The sequence below is a fragment of the Canis lupus genome, chromosome 34 (assembly GCF_048164855.1).
Source record: "Canis lupus baileyi chromosome 34, mCanLup2.hap1, whole genome shotgun sequence".
Classification (NCBI taxonomy): Eukaryota; Metazoa; Chordata; class Mammalia; order Carnivora; family Canidae; genus Canis; species Canis lupus.
The window spans coordinates 13,679,371-13,691,789 of NC_132871.1; the positions used below are offsets into that span (position 1 = coordinate 13,679,371).

Here is a 12,419-nt window from a genome sequence, read left to right on the forward strand (position 1 = left end):
TGAAGTCAAGTCTGACCATCCCTCCCGCAGGCAGCTCCCCACACAGGAACACTGCACACCGGGAGAACTGGCATGTGTAGGTTTCTTTGCGCCTATAGCACGCAGAGCTACGCCTACTTTTTTCAGCATTGGATTTTTCCAAACAAAAGGAGAAACCAAGCACATAAAACCCAACAGTGAATTGATGAGCAACTTTGCATATATATAGAATTTCCAGGCAATAAAGCATGCTCTCCAACAAGCTTGTCTTTGTTTGGAGGAAAATTATGCTTTGCTTTCTCACAATGCCCTCTGCCAAGCCCAGTGTGCCCTCCTAATTTAAATTAGTCTTGCAATTGTATGATCTTTCCAAAGGAAACTAATTTTCACTATGCTCATTCAGGGAACTTAACCAGAACTTGAATTTTTTTGGAGGGGGAGGTGGCAAACCACATAGTAAGGTTTTCTGCTTTGCCACAATCCTAAGATTAATCATTTTCTGAATATCTATAAATATTATTTTGATTATGTGAATGGCTTTAAATAGCTGTTTATGAAAAACTCACAATACTGTAAGTCTGCAAAGAAATAAGCCTAATATAAAATGTGAGCAAGAGAATTAAACACAAATTGCACAATTATATTCTAATTTGTAGATTATAATTCAGTGTGCTATAACGATTTATCCTGAAAACATGCTATCTCAAAAAAAAAAAACATTAAAAACTGATTAAGATAACTTTTCTCACAAATCCAAAAATGCTTCATTCACTGGGTAATTTCCTTCTGTCCTATCTTATGAAGGACATAGCGAATCAAAGACCTCAAAAGGAGGTTAATAAATCTTGACAGCTTCCGCAGGTTCTGTTTTCTTATTGTATGTTAAATTCTGTATGAAGTTCAGCAGTTCACATAATCTGGCATAAAAATGGAAGATTAAAAAAAAAAGTTTAAAACTTTGATTTCTCATAAAATCTCTTAATGGTGTCTCTCTCTCATTGCTGGGTTATTTCCCAGAAAAGACTCCATTTTCACTATGATTTTCCAAAATAAATCTGATAGAAAAGGATATTAAGGCAATTGGAAATGTGAGAAATCTGATCAAAAGTGGGTTAATTTTTTAAGTTGTTATAACTATATAGCTTATTCTATAAATTCATAATCTGGACAAGACAATCATTCTGAATGACTTTGGGGCAAATTCTTGTTGGTTTTTTTTCTCTGGGTGGGGTGAGTGTTAGTTTTATTCCTCCTCTCCCCAACCACTTCCTTCCCATATACAAAAACGAGATAATCATCTCTGAATGCCCTTGGTGACCCAAGCATATATATTTTGGGGGCAAATTATGTCAGCATAAAATTCAAAATTGGCAGTCTCGGAGAACCAAGTTAGAAGTAGATTTGCTGTGTTTAAAATTAAACCATTTTAGTAGTAACTAAAATCGCAGAAAGTTGTGAACAAAACCTCAGGAAATACGTCTTTTTTGGCCTGTTCATGTGAGTTACAAATCAACACATGTGGTTTATCTCAAGTGAAGCATGCACTGTGGACTTTCACCAAAAACAGAGTTGGTAGAAAGCACTCAACCCTTAGATGGGAAGGCTACTAGGGTAAAACAGGATCTCAGACTCCTTGCAAATATCCACTGGCTCTATTTTCTAGCAGTTTGCCAATGGCAAGTTTGAAAAAGCCAAACTTTTAATTAAAAGCTATGGAAAAGTAGTATGCCACATGCTAAAACACACACAAAAAAGCCCCCCAAACCCCCCAACCAACCAAACAAAAAAGCCCCCACCAGAATGACTCACAACAGGACAGGAATCAAGAGTAAGTGCTAAAAGCAGAATCCAGCTGTTGTCTCAAAAAGATTAAAAACAAAGAACAGAAAACATGAAAGCAACAGGGCTGCAGGGATGCTACCACAGAGCATTTAAAACAGACCCACAAAGTAACAACAAATCACTCCTCTCTCCCACCTTCCCTCACATACCAGAAGCTATAGGAGCTCTCTAGAGAAAATTCAAAACACAGTTCTTCTGTTTGGTATTCTTTGAAGACGACTCAATGTACAAAGCATCAATCAGCCAATGAACACGCAGAAAGTTCAAGACAGTTCAAGTCCAATTTTATGATAATTGTTATGCAATGCTCATTGCCCACTTCAAAGGCCAAAATAGTGTGTGCAGATGCCTGTGTAAGAATGAGTGTTTTTTAAAAGGTTGGTACAAACTGGAATAAGAAAACAGATGGCAAGACATTGATACCATTATTTTGGATTTCTCTGAAATGCCCCCTCAAAGCAATGACAGATTTCAGCACCTGCTTATCACAAAGTCACAGATGAGTTTTCTCTTCTCATTAAATCCTCATTCTTGCAGTCAGTCTAATAGCTTATGGCAAACTAAATTTCCATTCAGATTTAAATGAATGTATCATTTTTTTCCTACTTCTCCGGACAGAGTCATTTATATGTGCTTCCAAAATAAACCTTCCAGGTTTTTTTCTTTCACCTTTTACGAAATAACTTTTCTACTCTCTCTCAATAAATCCTTTTCCCTGGAATAAAAAGAGAAAGAAGGAAAAGTGTAAGACCTAGAACTGGAATTTTGTAAAGCTTAGCTCTGTCTACTGTAAGCCTTGCAGTAAAAGGGAGCTTAAAATTTGGAAGAAAGCAACACTGTAAAGTGCAAAGAATCTGGAATCCCTTGCCAGATATATACAACTGTGAAGTGTCTGTTTTTATTTGAAAGCATCCATAATGAAGTTGTAAATGAACTTAAAAAGGCCTTTCTACAGATCTGTATAGGCACCCTTCCGACTCTAACATTCTCCATAGACTACTCCACATCAAATAGGCAGTGAGCAGGTTCCTTAAAACAGAGGAAGAAGTGAAAAAAAAAAAAAAAAGGTGGATGGCATAGTAGTTTATGGGTAAGGCTAGGGATTACTCTGGAAATTACATAGAATGGACAACTGTGACAGGTCCAGCCTACAACACATCCTTTGGGTGCAAAGAGAGGTTTTCTCTGATTCTTCATGTCTTTACATTCAAGGGTGTAAAAAGAGATCCTTGCAGTACTGAAGTAAAGCAAGGCTTTTCAAGTAGCATCTTTGCCAAGGATTTGGGCAGAATCTTCTGCTGGCTGGGACCTAAACAATCAGACCGAAGCACTGTAAATGTCAATATTCAGATGAGCAGGGCTGAAACTAGAAGTGCATTTTGAGGCAAAAAGCTGATGGAATTTGACAACTGTGTCTGAAAGGACTCAAGTTTCAGCAAAGGTGCTTTAGCTGCATACACATTTCTTCAAGCCTTTCAGGCAATCATGGAGCCCTTTCTTCTGAAGAAGACATAGAAAGTTAAGATCTGCTTTGAACACATGTATCATATAGAACAGGACAGCAGTTAATACCCTGTACCCCTGAGGCCCTAACTAAATCAAGAAGTTTATTTTGGAAAAATAGAAATACAGTTGTCATAACATTAAAGAGAATAACAACTAAAAAAAAAAAGAGTTTAGAATCCTGAGTCAAAGCCTTGTGCTCTACTCCCATGGTTAGGGGCAGTCATCTGTGGAGTTGCTCTGCAAAGTGCTATTGTTTCACGATATTTCAGGAATGCTCCTGGGATGCCTGGGTGGCTCAGTGGTTGAGCGTCTACCTTTGGCTCAGGGCCTGATCCCAGTGTCTGGGGATCGAGTCCCACATCGGGCTCCCTGCATGGAGCCTGCTTCTCCCTCTGCCTGTGTCTCTGTCTCTCTCTCTGTGTATCTCTAATGAATAAATAAATAAAATATTAAAAAAAAAGGAATGCTCCTAAGCCCCTCACCAACTTCCACTGTCTTTCACATGAGACGTCAGGTGGTGGCTTTCATCTCTTGGTTCTGAGTGAATCTCAAACTGTGCCCCAGCCTGTGCAGGTGAGTGTGTCTTAGCCAGCTTCCCCCTGTCTTGTCACACCCTTCCTCGCTTTGCCCAGCTGGCTTTCACCACTCATCCTTCCCAGCCCCTAATCACGGATGCATAACTGACCACTGCCATTGTGCTCTCATTATACTCTGTGTAGACTTCTAGCATCAAGTCTTTCTGGTGGACCATATGCTCCCATTAGGCAGGAAGCACACTTTACCCTTCTGATTTTCACGTTTGGTTATCAGCTCAAAGTTTGAAGATCTGTACACAAAAGAATGCCATGCCTGAACTCAGACACCCAGAAGGCTGGCACACGTGCATGCTAGCCTGGCCTACACTGCATCCTATTCATTCTCTGGGCATCTTTTAATTTGTATTCCCCTGAAAGAAGAGCTTGAAACTGGGACTTACATGCATCTTTTTTGGGAGGTGAACCCAGGAAGCAGGAGTGAAGGGCAGGAACACTGAGGCAAGGAAGGAAGGAAAGACAGTATGGCTGTGTTACTGAGCTGGTTTTCTTACTGGGGACTCTTGGAGAATGCATCCCAGAGTTCTGTCTCCAAAGCACAGGAGTCTGGAGATTTATCTACAGACTTTCACCCTCCATTATTTGAAGGGTACCTCCAGAGCACTAACTTCCCCCAAACTTCCCAACTGTCCCGAGGTTAGGCTGTGCAAGCTCTTGTGGGTTAGGAAGAAGTCCTGAGGTGTGAGGCTGGGAATAGCTTATGTGGGGCATTGACGGGCGCAGGAGCTGTCCACCCCAGCTGCAGCTGAAATGGAAGGTAGGCCACGAACACATTTAACTAAAGTCACTAAATCAGGCCTTACATCATCTTTTCCAGGATTATGTAGCTAAATAAATAACTTGATTCCAAAACACAATCCATTAATCCATAAAAAGAAAGTGCTTCATGGATGATGTGGACGTCCTAGCTAGACCTTCAGGATGGAGTTCCCAGGAGACCAGGTAGCTTTGCCAGCTTATACTCAGTAACAGCACCCCCCACCATCACCAACCAGCCCTGATTCTCACCCTCTACCTTCCCTTCCATCCCCCATCATTCATAGGGCAAAGGGCAGAGAACTGATATGCATCCTTTCTCACTCACTATGATTTCTTTTTACCATGTAAATCGGTCTTGGTCACTTCATAAAAATGAGTGAGGGGAAGCAGCAGAGGAAAGGAGGGCCCTGCTGCTCTGAATAAGTTCAAACATTTAAAGATAGCTTCCCATCTCCTCTCTCTCTCTCTCTCCCTCTGGCTCTGATAATTGGTTAGGAGGAATTCCTATCCACCTTCCATGTTGGGGGGATCTATAACCAATGACAGCAAACTGATACTACTTAGCTTTCTCCAAGTATATCTGATAAAGCTTCTTGCATTCGTTGTCACCAGAATTTTCTATGCTAGTGGGAAAAAGGGCAGACCAACTGCAGTTTTTGCTATTTTTTTACCTGAACCTCTGTACTACAGTTTCTTTATTGGGTAAGGATGACGTCAGGCACCCACCCGCTGCTCTTCTGTGTGCGTGCACCCTCCATTGATGCACCCCATCTGCTCTGCTCCCACCACGCAGAACAACTGTCAATAAATTTGGCCCTTTGTTTCTTGCAATCAGTCCCACTTTTCCAACATGAGCCTTTTAGCTTCATACTGGCCCGGAATTTTGAGATACACAGATGTCAAGGCAATGAGACGAAGAAAAGGGACACAGAATCAGAAATCAAAGCTGGCTTCTAAAGAAATGTCTTTTATGGAGGAGCACAGAGCATATTTAGGGTGGTGGAAATACTCCGTATGATTCCACAATGGTGAATACATTTGTCCAAATTCTTGTGATGTATGGCAGGCAGCAAGAGCAACATTTTTAAAGTTCAGGTAAGGTCTTAAATAAAAAAGGTACGAAAAGCTATAAAATCCAGGCTGCCTTCAGGGATGTGGGACCCACGCAGCCACGCCAAGTCCTACATTCAAAAGGGCCCTGTGCTTAGTTTAATGCTTGCTGTTATCAGCTCAGAATTCTTAATAATTTTTAAACAAAGGCCCCATATTTTCATTTCATGTTGGACAAATTATGTATCCGGTCCTGAGTAAAAGAATAGGAAATGTGAGACAAGATCATTCCCTTGTAGGCTAAAGCATAGCAAGGAAGTATTTGCAGGGATATTCTCAGAGCACTCACTCCCTGCTTCTCACTGACTCATGGTAAGTGGTCTCTTTTGGTTTAAAGATGCTCAGAATTTCAGATTTCCACGTGCCTTGTCACATGTATCCAGTGAACTGGCATGTGGGGTGAGGAGGACAGAGGAGGGAACAAGTATCCTGGTAGAGTAGCCCTGAGAATAGGAAGTCTTATGGATGAAGTTCTAAGTGCATGGTATTCTAAACCCCCTTCACTGCTTTTTCCTCATTTGCAAAGTGGGGGAATAATACCTCAAAAAACAGCCAATGTCAAGCTTCAAAGTAAGATTCACTTGTGTAAAGCCTAACTTCATTCGTTAGAAAATGCTTGGAGGGTCTCCTGTAGTAACAGCCTGACTAGAAATCTACTTTCCTAAAACAGGGCAGAAGCAGCAACAAAAGTCTCCCAGTGGTCCCCAAGGACAGCTGTGGAAATGGCTGTCGCCAGTCATCCAACTCCTGACTCTGAGCCTTGGCTCTTATCAGTCATCAAACTTCCTCTCCTTAAATAGAGCCACTGCAAATGTCACCACCAGCTTTCCTAGGACAAAATCAGGGATTTGGCGTCAGAACCTCAGCTGGCAAAATAAAAACCCTCTAAATCACTTTCCGTTCCTGCCTTACATGTTCTCTGTTCACTGTTTACCGTTGTGATGGTTGATCAAGTCTTGCTTTCAATCCTGCAGGAGTTGGCTCTGGTGGCTTTTTAGCTTGACAGCTGAAAACTATGAAAGCATATATTATTCTTTCTTTTAGGGCCAGAGAAAAATAGCCAGTACACCCAAGGGCATTCTCCCAAAAACCTAGTGGACAAAACTCCAGATGTATAGAACAATCTTAAATAGTTTTGCAAGCTATAGTAAGTTTTCCTTGACAAAATCTTCTAAGAGAATTCGTTTATTATCTAGAAGTTTAAATATTGGCTTTGACCTGAATTTTACAAAATGTCTATCCATATTTTAAAAACTTTCTTGCTGACTGACACTAAACAGTATTAAGCCAGACACAATCAGAGATGTACTGGTTAGCCTGAATGTATGTATATATATAATTTTTTTTATTTAAGCACATCCTTGTGCATAGACATGTCCTCTTAGGAAACCTTGTTCCGTCAGTGAAAACTGCAAGTTGAAATGACCTCCATGGGAGAAGAGGCACTTGTTATTTGGATGCAATCCTAATTACAAAGTAGCTTGATGAACAGAGACCAAATACTGCCCATGTTTATAGCAACAGGACATAATTTGGTCTCTCAACAATTGAAATCTGTTTGTAAGCAAACAAGACCTCTTTACTGACATTATTACCATGCATAAGTATCATTGCCAAAGCTTTAACAATGAAAATCCAGCAAAAATGGATTTCTTTCATTATAGAACATGCCCAAAAGATGTTAAAAGCCCATTAACTTGAAAGCGGACAGTGTCATGTGACCTCTTCCGCAAAGTAGTAAGGAAAAAAAAGTTGAGTGCCATGACTCTTAAAATGTAACTTTATAAATATTAAAAAAGAGATTTTAGTTTGTGAGTTCTCACTCAAATAGATGTCTGACATGACAAATATGATTTTACTGGTATTTAAAATTAGGTCCAAACTGACTATCAATCTCTGAAATTGCTTGTCAGCACTCACTCTTTCCTTTTGTCTTTTCTTCTTCTTTCCCTTAGTGAAGGGGTGTCTAGGATGTCGATTAAAGTTTATCCTTATCACCCCATAAGCGGTTACCAGCCCCAGGAAGATGGACAACTGGGCTCTTCGCCAGATCAAATTTCCCCCATTAGGGAGTGGAGAGTATGAAACATCCAGCAGGTAACTGGCTCTAGCAACATGAAATCACCATCACTCAGACAAATGTGGGAAACTCTTGAAAAAAGATGCTTTCCATCTTGAATTCGATCTTTCACAGAAGAGAAGAAAAATATTAAGTTGGTCGTAGCAAGCCAGGTCATTAAAACTGCTATTGCAAAGGCCGTGATGGAGTCAAAGCAAGTTTAAACATTCAACATTTACAGACAAAGGTAGAAATGGTATCAAGGAATGAGAATCATCCTTATTTACCATAAATAAAAGCTGAGGGAGATAGAAAATCAACTTATTTGTCCGCAAATGAAAGATGGAGCTAATACTAAAATTCTCTGATCTGCTTCCTGCCCGCCAACATATTCCCTGCTTCTTTGACTACGGAAATAAGTATTAACAATTTTACTAAGCAGTTCACTCTCCAATTAACACACTGTGTCTAGAGAATCCCCACCAACGGTCCCTGTGAGGTGGCGCATACGAGTCAGCTTGGGTAAGTCCTCTCTTTTTTTCCCATCTGGAAGGGCAGGACAGGGGAAAAGTAGAGTGAGAATAATTCTTAAACACTTTACAATTAAAAATTCTGTAATTCCTCCAACTGCTCTATGTGTCCCTGTTTTAACACCATGCCTTTCCTGTGCACTGGCTAATAACATGCAACCCTCTGACATTAATCAGCCTTCTTGGTACCTACTAGGTGCTAAGCACCTGGGAGATACACTGAATAGAGATATAGAACGGTATCCCCTACAGCTTATACTCTAGTAGGAGATAAAGAAAAAACTAGGAGTTATGACACAAAAAGCAATATAAGTGCTTTAACACACATCTATACACAGTGCTATGGAAACTCAGAAAAGGAAAAAAAATGCATTTGTGGAAATTCAGAAGTTTTACAAGGGAGATGAAAAACCAAGCAGGAAAAAAAAAAAAAAAGAAAGAAAAACCAAGCAGGGCGTTGATAGCTTGCATGAGTTTTCTAAGCAAGAAAGGGGGGAGTACTTTTCTAGGCAGAGGGCACAATATGTGCAAAGGCTCAGAGACATGAAAAAGTTTGACCGGAAGAGGAAATGGTGAGAACAGATGATCATGGTTAATATAAGGAGTTTCCTAGAGCAAGACCAGCAAATTTTCTTCTGTGAAGTGACAGAGAGTAAATACATGCAAGCCATACAGTCTGTCACACTCACCTCTGCCATTAACCTAAAAGCAGCCACGGATAATACTTGAATAAATGTGTGTGGCTGTGTTCCAATAAAATTTGTTTATAAAACTAGGCAGCATGTTGATTGGGCCCACAGGCCTTCGTTTTATATCCCCCATCCTAGAGCATCACAGGAGATAATGTTATAAAGGCAAGTTAAAATCAGATCCAAGAAATTCCTCTGGGCATTACAGAGATGCTTGAGGAATTATTACTTTTTTTTTTTTTTTTTTAGTAAAAGTGATAAAATTTGTATGTAAAAAAATGACAGAAACAGGGAGTATATACATTTTTTGCACCCCATATCATTAAAATAAAAGCTGTTATTTTTACTTCATTATACACTGATATTCTAAAAGTAAATCTAGCTAGGGCATGCTTTCCCCCAAAAATATAGAAGTGGGATTCTTTTTAACTAAGTAAGCATCTGGAAAACACTTTATATAGTACACATCACATTCCACTTGGTCTGAAACACCTGGCCAAAAAAAAGGATAGTAAAATCTTTACTCTATAGTAAGAGCATTGATATAAAACTAGTAAACATTACCATGGAGATAGGAATCTGACTTCTGTCTGATAAAGAGCTGTAAGGTGGAACTACATAATTATCTACAGGTCTGGAAGTGTGTTACTTACTACGAATAGCACTGCCACATGCACATACAAAATACACAAAAGAAGGGGAAAATAATAAGGAAAATGGGTAACATTCTCAGAAACTTTGTTTCGAGTCACATAGTAATAAATATTGATTTATGGCTGTTTTTTGTCAGGGGCTGTGTTGGGTGCCAGGTCACAAAAATGAGCAAGAGACTTCATCTTCAGAATTGATAGTCTAGAGGAGGGCTCAGCAAACATTTTTATAAAGGTCTAGATAGCAAATATTTGAGAATTTGGGCGATCCGTATGGTCTCTGCTGCAAATACTCAATTCTCTGATTGTAGCCCCAAACCACCCATAGATAATATGAAAACAAATGGGTGTGGCTGTGTTCAATAAAGCTGTAATCATTTGCAGATCCCTAGTCTAGAGAAAGACATTAAATATATCATAAAAAATAAGTCATATCATTGTAAATATGCAAAGCTCTTGAAGGAGAGGCACATGCTAGGGACACGTGTTAGAGGGACTGAACTAGGCTGGAAAGGTCCAAGAAGGTTCCTGTGAAGCTGAGAATGTGAAGGAGTGGGTAAGCCAGATAGTGAGAAAGAATAGCCCAGACAGAGGAAGAGCAGGGCAGGGAAGCAGAGACTAGGAGCTGCGGGGTGGGGAATGAAAAATGAAGAGAAATCCCTAGTGGAGGCATCTGGAAAACACTTTACATAGTACATCTCCGATGCAGCTGGAGTGCAGGAGCAGCTAGGCCATTTAAGGACACTAAGCTGCAGCACCGATCTTGGATTCTATTTTGAGACAAAAGAAAACCATTTAAGGTGTGGAGCTCAGGCAGGACTTGATCAATCTGCATTTCTAAGAGATTTCGAGGTTTCTGGGTTCGAAGCTGGAACCCAGAATGGTATAGCAGGGGAAAATTCTATCTTAGGTTGGCTTCCATTGAGAACACACCCTGAGACAAGGCCTTGGGTTCAGAGTATATTTGGGAGGTGATCTCTGGAAGCACATGTATGAAAGTGGAGAAAGTGAGGCAGGGAAGAGAGAAAAGCCAATAATGGGGATAATGGATATATTAATGAATGGATTACTGCTGCAGGTAACTGGGGCTCCGCCCACTGGGAACCCACTGAGGAAGAGAGTAGGACACACCTTAACATTGTCTTGGGGAGGGTTAAGGAAGCTGGGGCATTTATCCACCAACCCTCACTCCTCATCTGTTGAATGTTGCCATACAGGCATCAGTCTCTGACAATTTCTGGTTGGCTCGTTGGCTGTGACAATACTTCAGCACCAAAGAAAACTATCAGACAGAAGTAGAGAAACAGAGATGCTCAAGGTAGGAAGATGCCTAAGGGCAGAGGGACAGGCCACTGCCACTACAGATGAATTCAGAAATAGGACAAAGTACATGGAATTGGGCAACAACAGGGTTTGCTATAAATTACTGTTCAGTTTCACTAGAAAGTTGATAAAGCAAGAAAAATACAAGGGATTTTCAAATTCCAAAAAATTTCCTAAAGAAATGTCCCCCTTTTTAACAAAAACTGAAGTCTGCTAAGCTGAAGTATGTTGCATATATTTTATCTGATAAAAGTAATGCTGTATCACAGGGGCCATATTCAAAATATTTAACCGATGACACAGCAAAGGCACTGACCATTCCAAATGGGCCTTGACCTTAAAAAGTCTTTCAGAGCCTACAGGTGTGGACCAGCTGAACACTAGCTCTGCCATATTTTTTAAAAGTGCTCCTGGAGTATGATAGGAATGGAACAGAGAAGGTTCAAATGCAAATGTAGAGCTTAAATAAGAAAGTGCTGCCTGACACAGTGTCACAAGGAAGTCAGAGGGATCTTGGATGAGCTCCTTCAAGAAAAAGCATATCTTCTGGGCAAACTCAGCATTGACATGACAAACATTAATCCAAGACAGGAATGTAGGTTCCAATACGTGAACACCATCTACTGACTGCAAACACAGGTTTTCTAACCAATCTGCCTCCCTGCTGCAAATGGGGAATAAAAGTGCTAGTTATCCAAATTACAGTCCAAGGTCAACATGAGATTAAGGTCTTGTATCTGAAGGTAAAATATTTCAAACCATTTTCATGGCTTCCAACTTGGAGACGCTGTGATTGTAGTGGCCTCCCAGCAAGGAACGGCTTTATACATTTTAACAGCTCACTGCTGGCTCCCTGGTCCTGGGGTGGAGTTACATGGGTAGAGTAGAATTTAAACACTGTGATCACAGGTCACTGTTGCAACAAAATTGCTGTGGTAGCAGTTTAGTTACTAGAAGAAGCCTAATCGATGAAGACAAAAATTGGTCTGGTACCAGCTGTTGTCCCAACACCATGTGTCCAATTATTTCACTGACTATATATATCACTCCCCTTCTCTACTCAGAACTGACTCTTATACATGGCTTGTTCTTTTCACTACCCTAAATACAAGTTAAGGAAGAAATGGATGCTCTGCCTTCTTCCATACCATATTTTGCATCTCATTTTTACACTGCCTGAAGTTAGATTTGGGTTGGGCTTTCTGTGGTCCTAAGAACTATGCATGCATTGCTTCTATGGCTAAAGTCCAACCTTAGATATTGCAACTGGAGTACTCTTCCAACCAAACCCACCTTTTCCAAAGACATCTTCTGGGAGAGTAAGAACATCTTCTGGGTAAAAACCTAACCAGGTATTTACTCAGCAGACTTTTTCTTAA

At 40.3% G+C, this 12,419-nt stretch overlaps 1 protein-coding gene across 13 annotated transcripts in view; it reads right to left on the reverse strand.

Moving 5' to 3' along the window:
- RAPGEF4 (Rap guanine nucleotide exchange factor 4) overlaps window positions 1-12,419 on the reverse strand; it is a 283,342-nt gene that overhangs the window by 140,180 nt on the left and 130,743 nt on the right. The window contains exon 1 of one of the 13 annotated variants that reach the window (XM_072811412.1): window positions 1,971-2,006. The exons of the other annotated variants lie outside the window; for them this stretch is intronic. The gene's annotated coding sequence lies outside the window, so the exon portion shown is untranslated. Of the gene's footprint in view, window positions 1-1,970; window positions 2,007-12,419 lie in introns of those variants that run through there. 13 annotated transcript variants of the gene reach the window in all.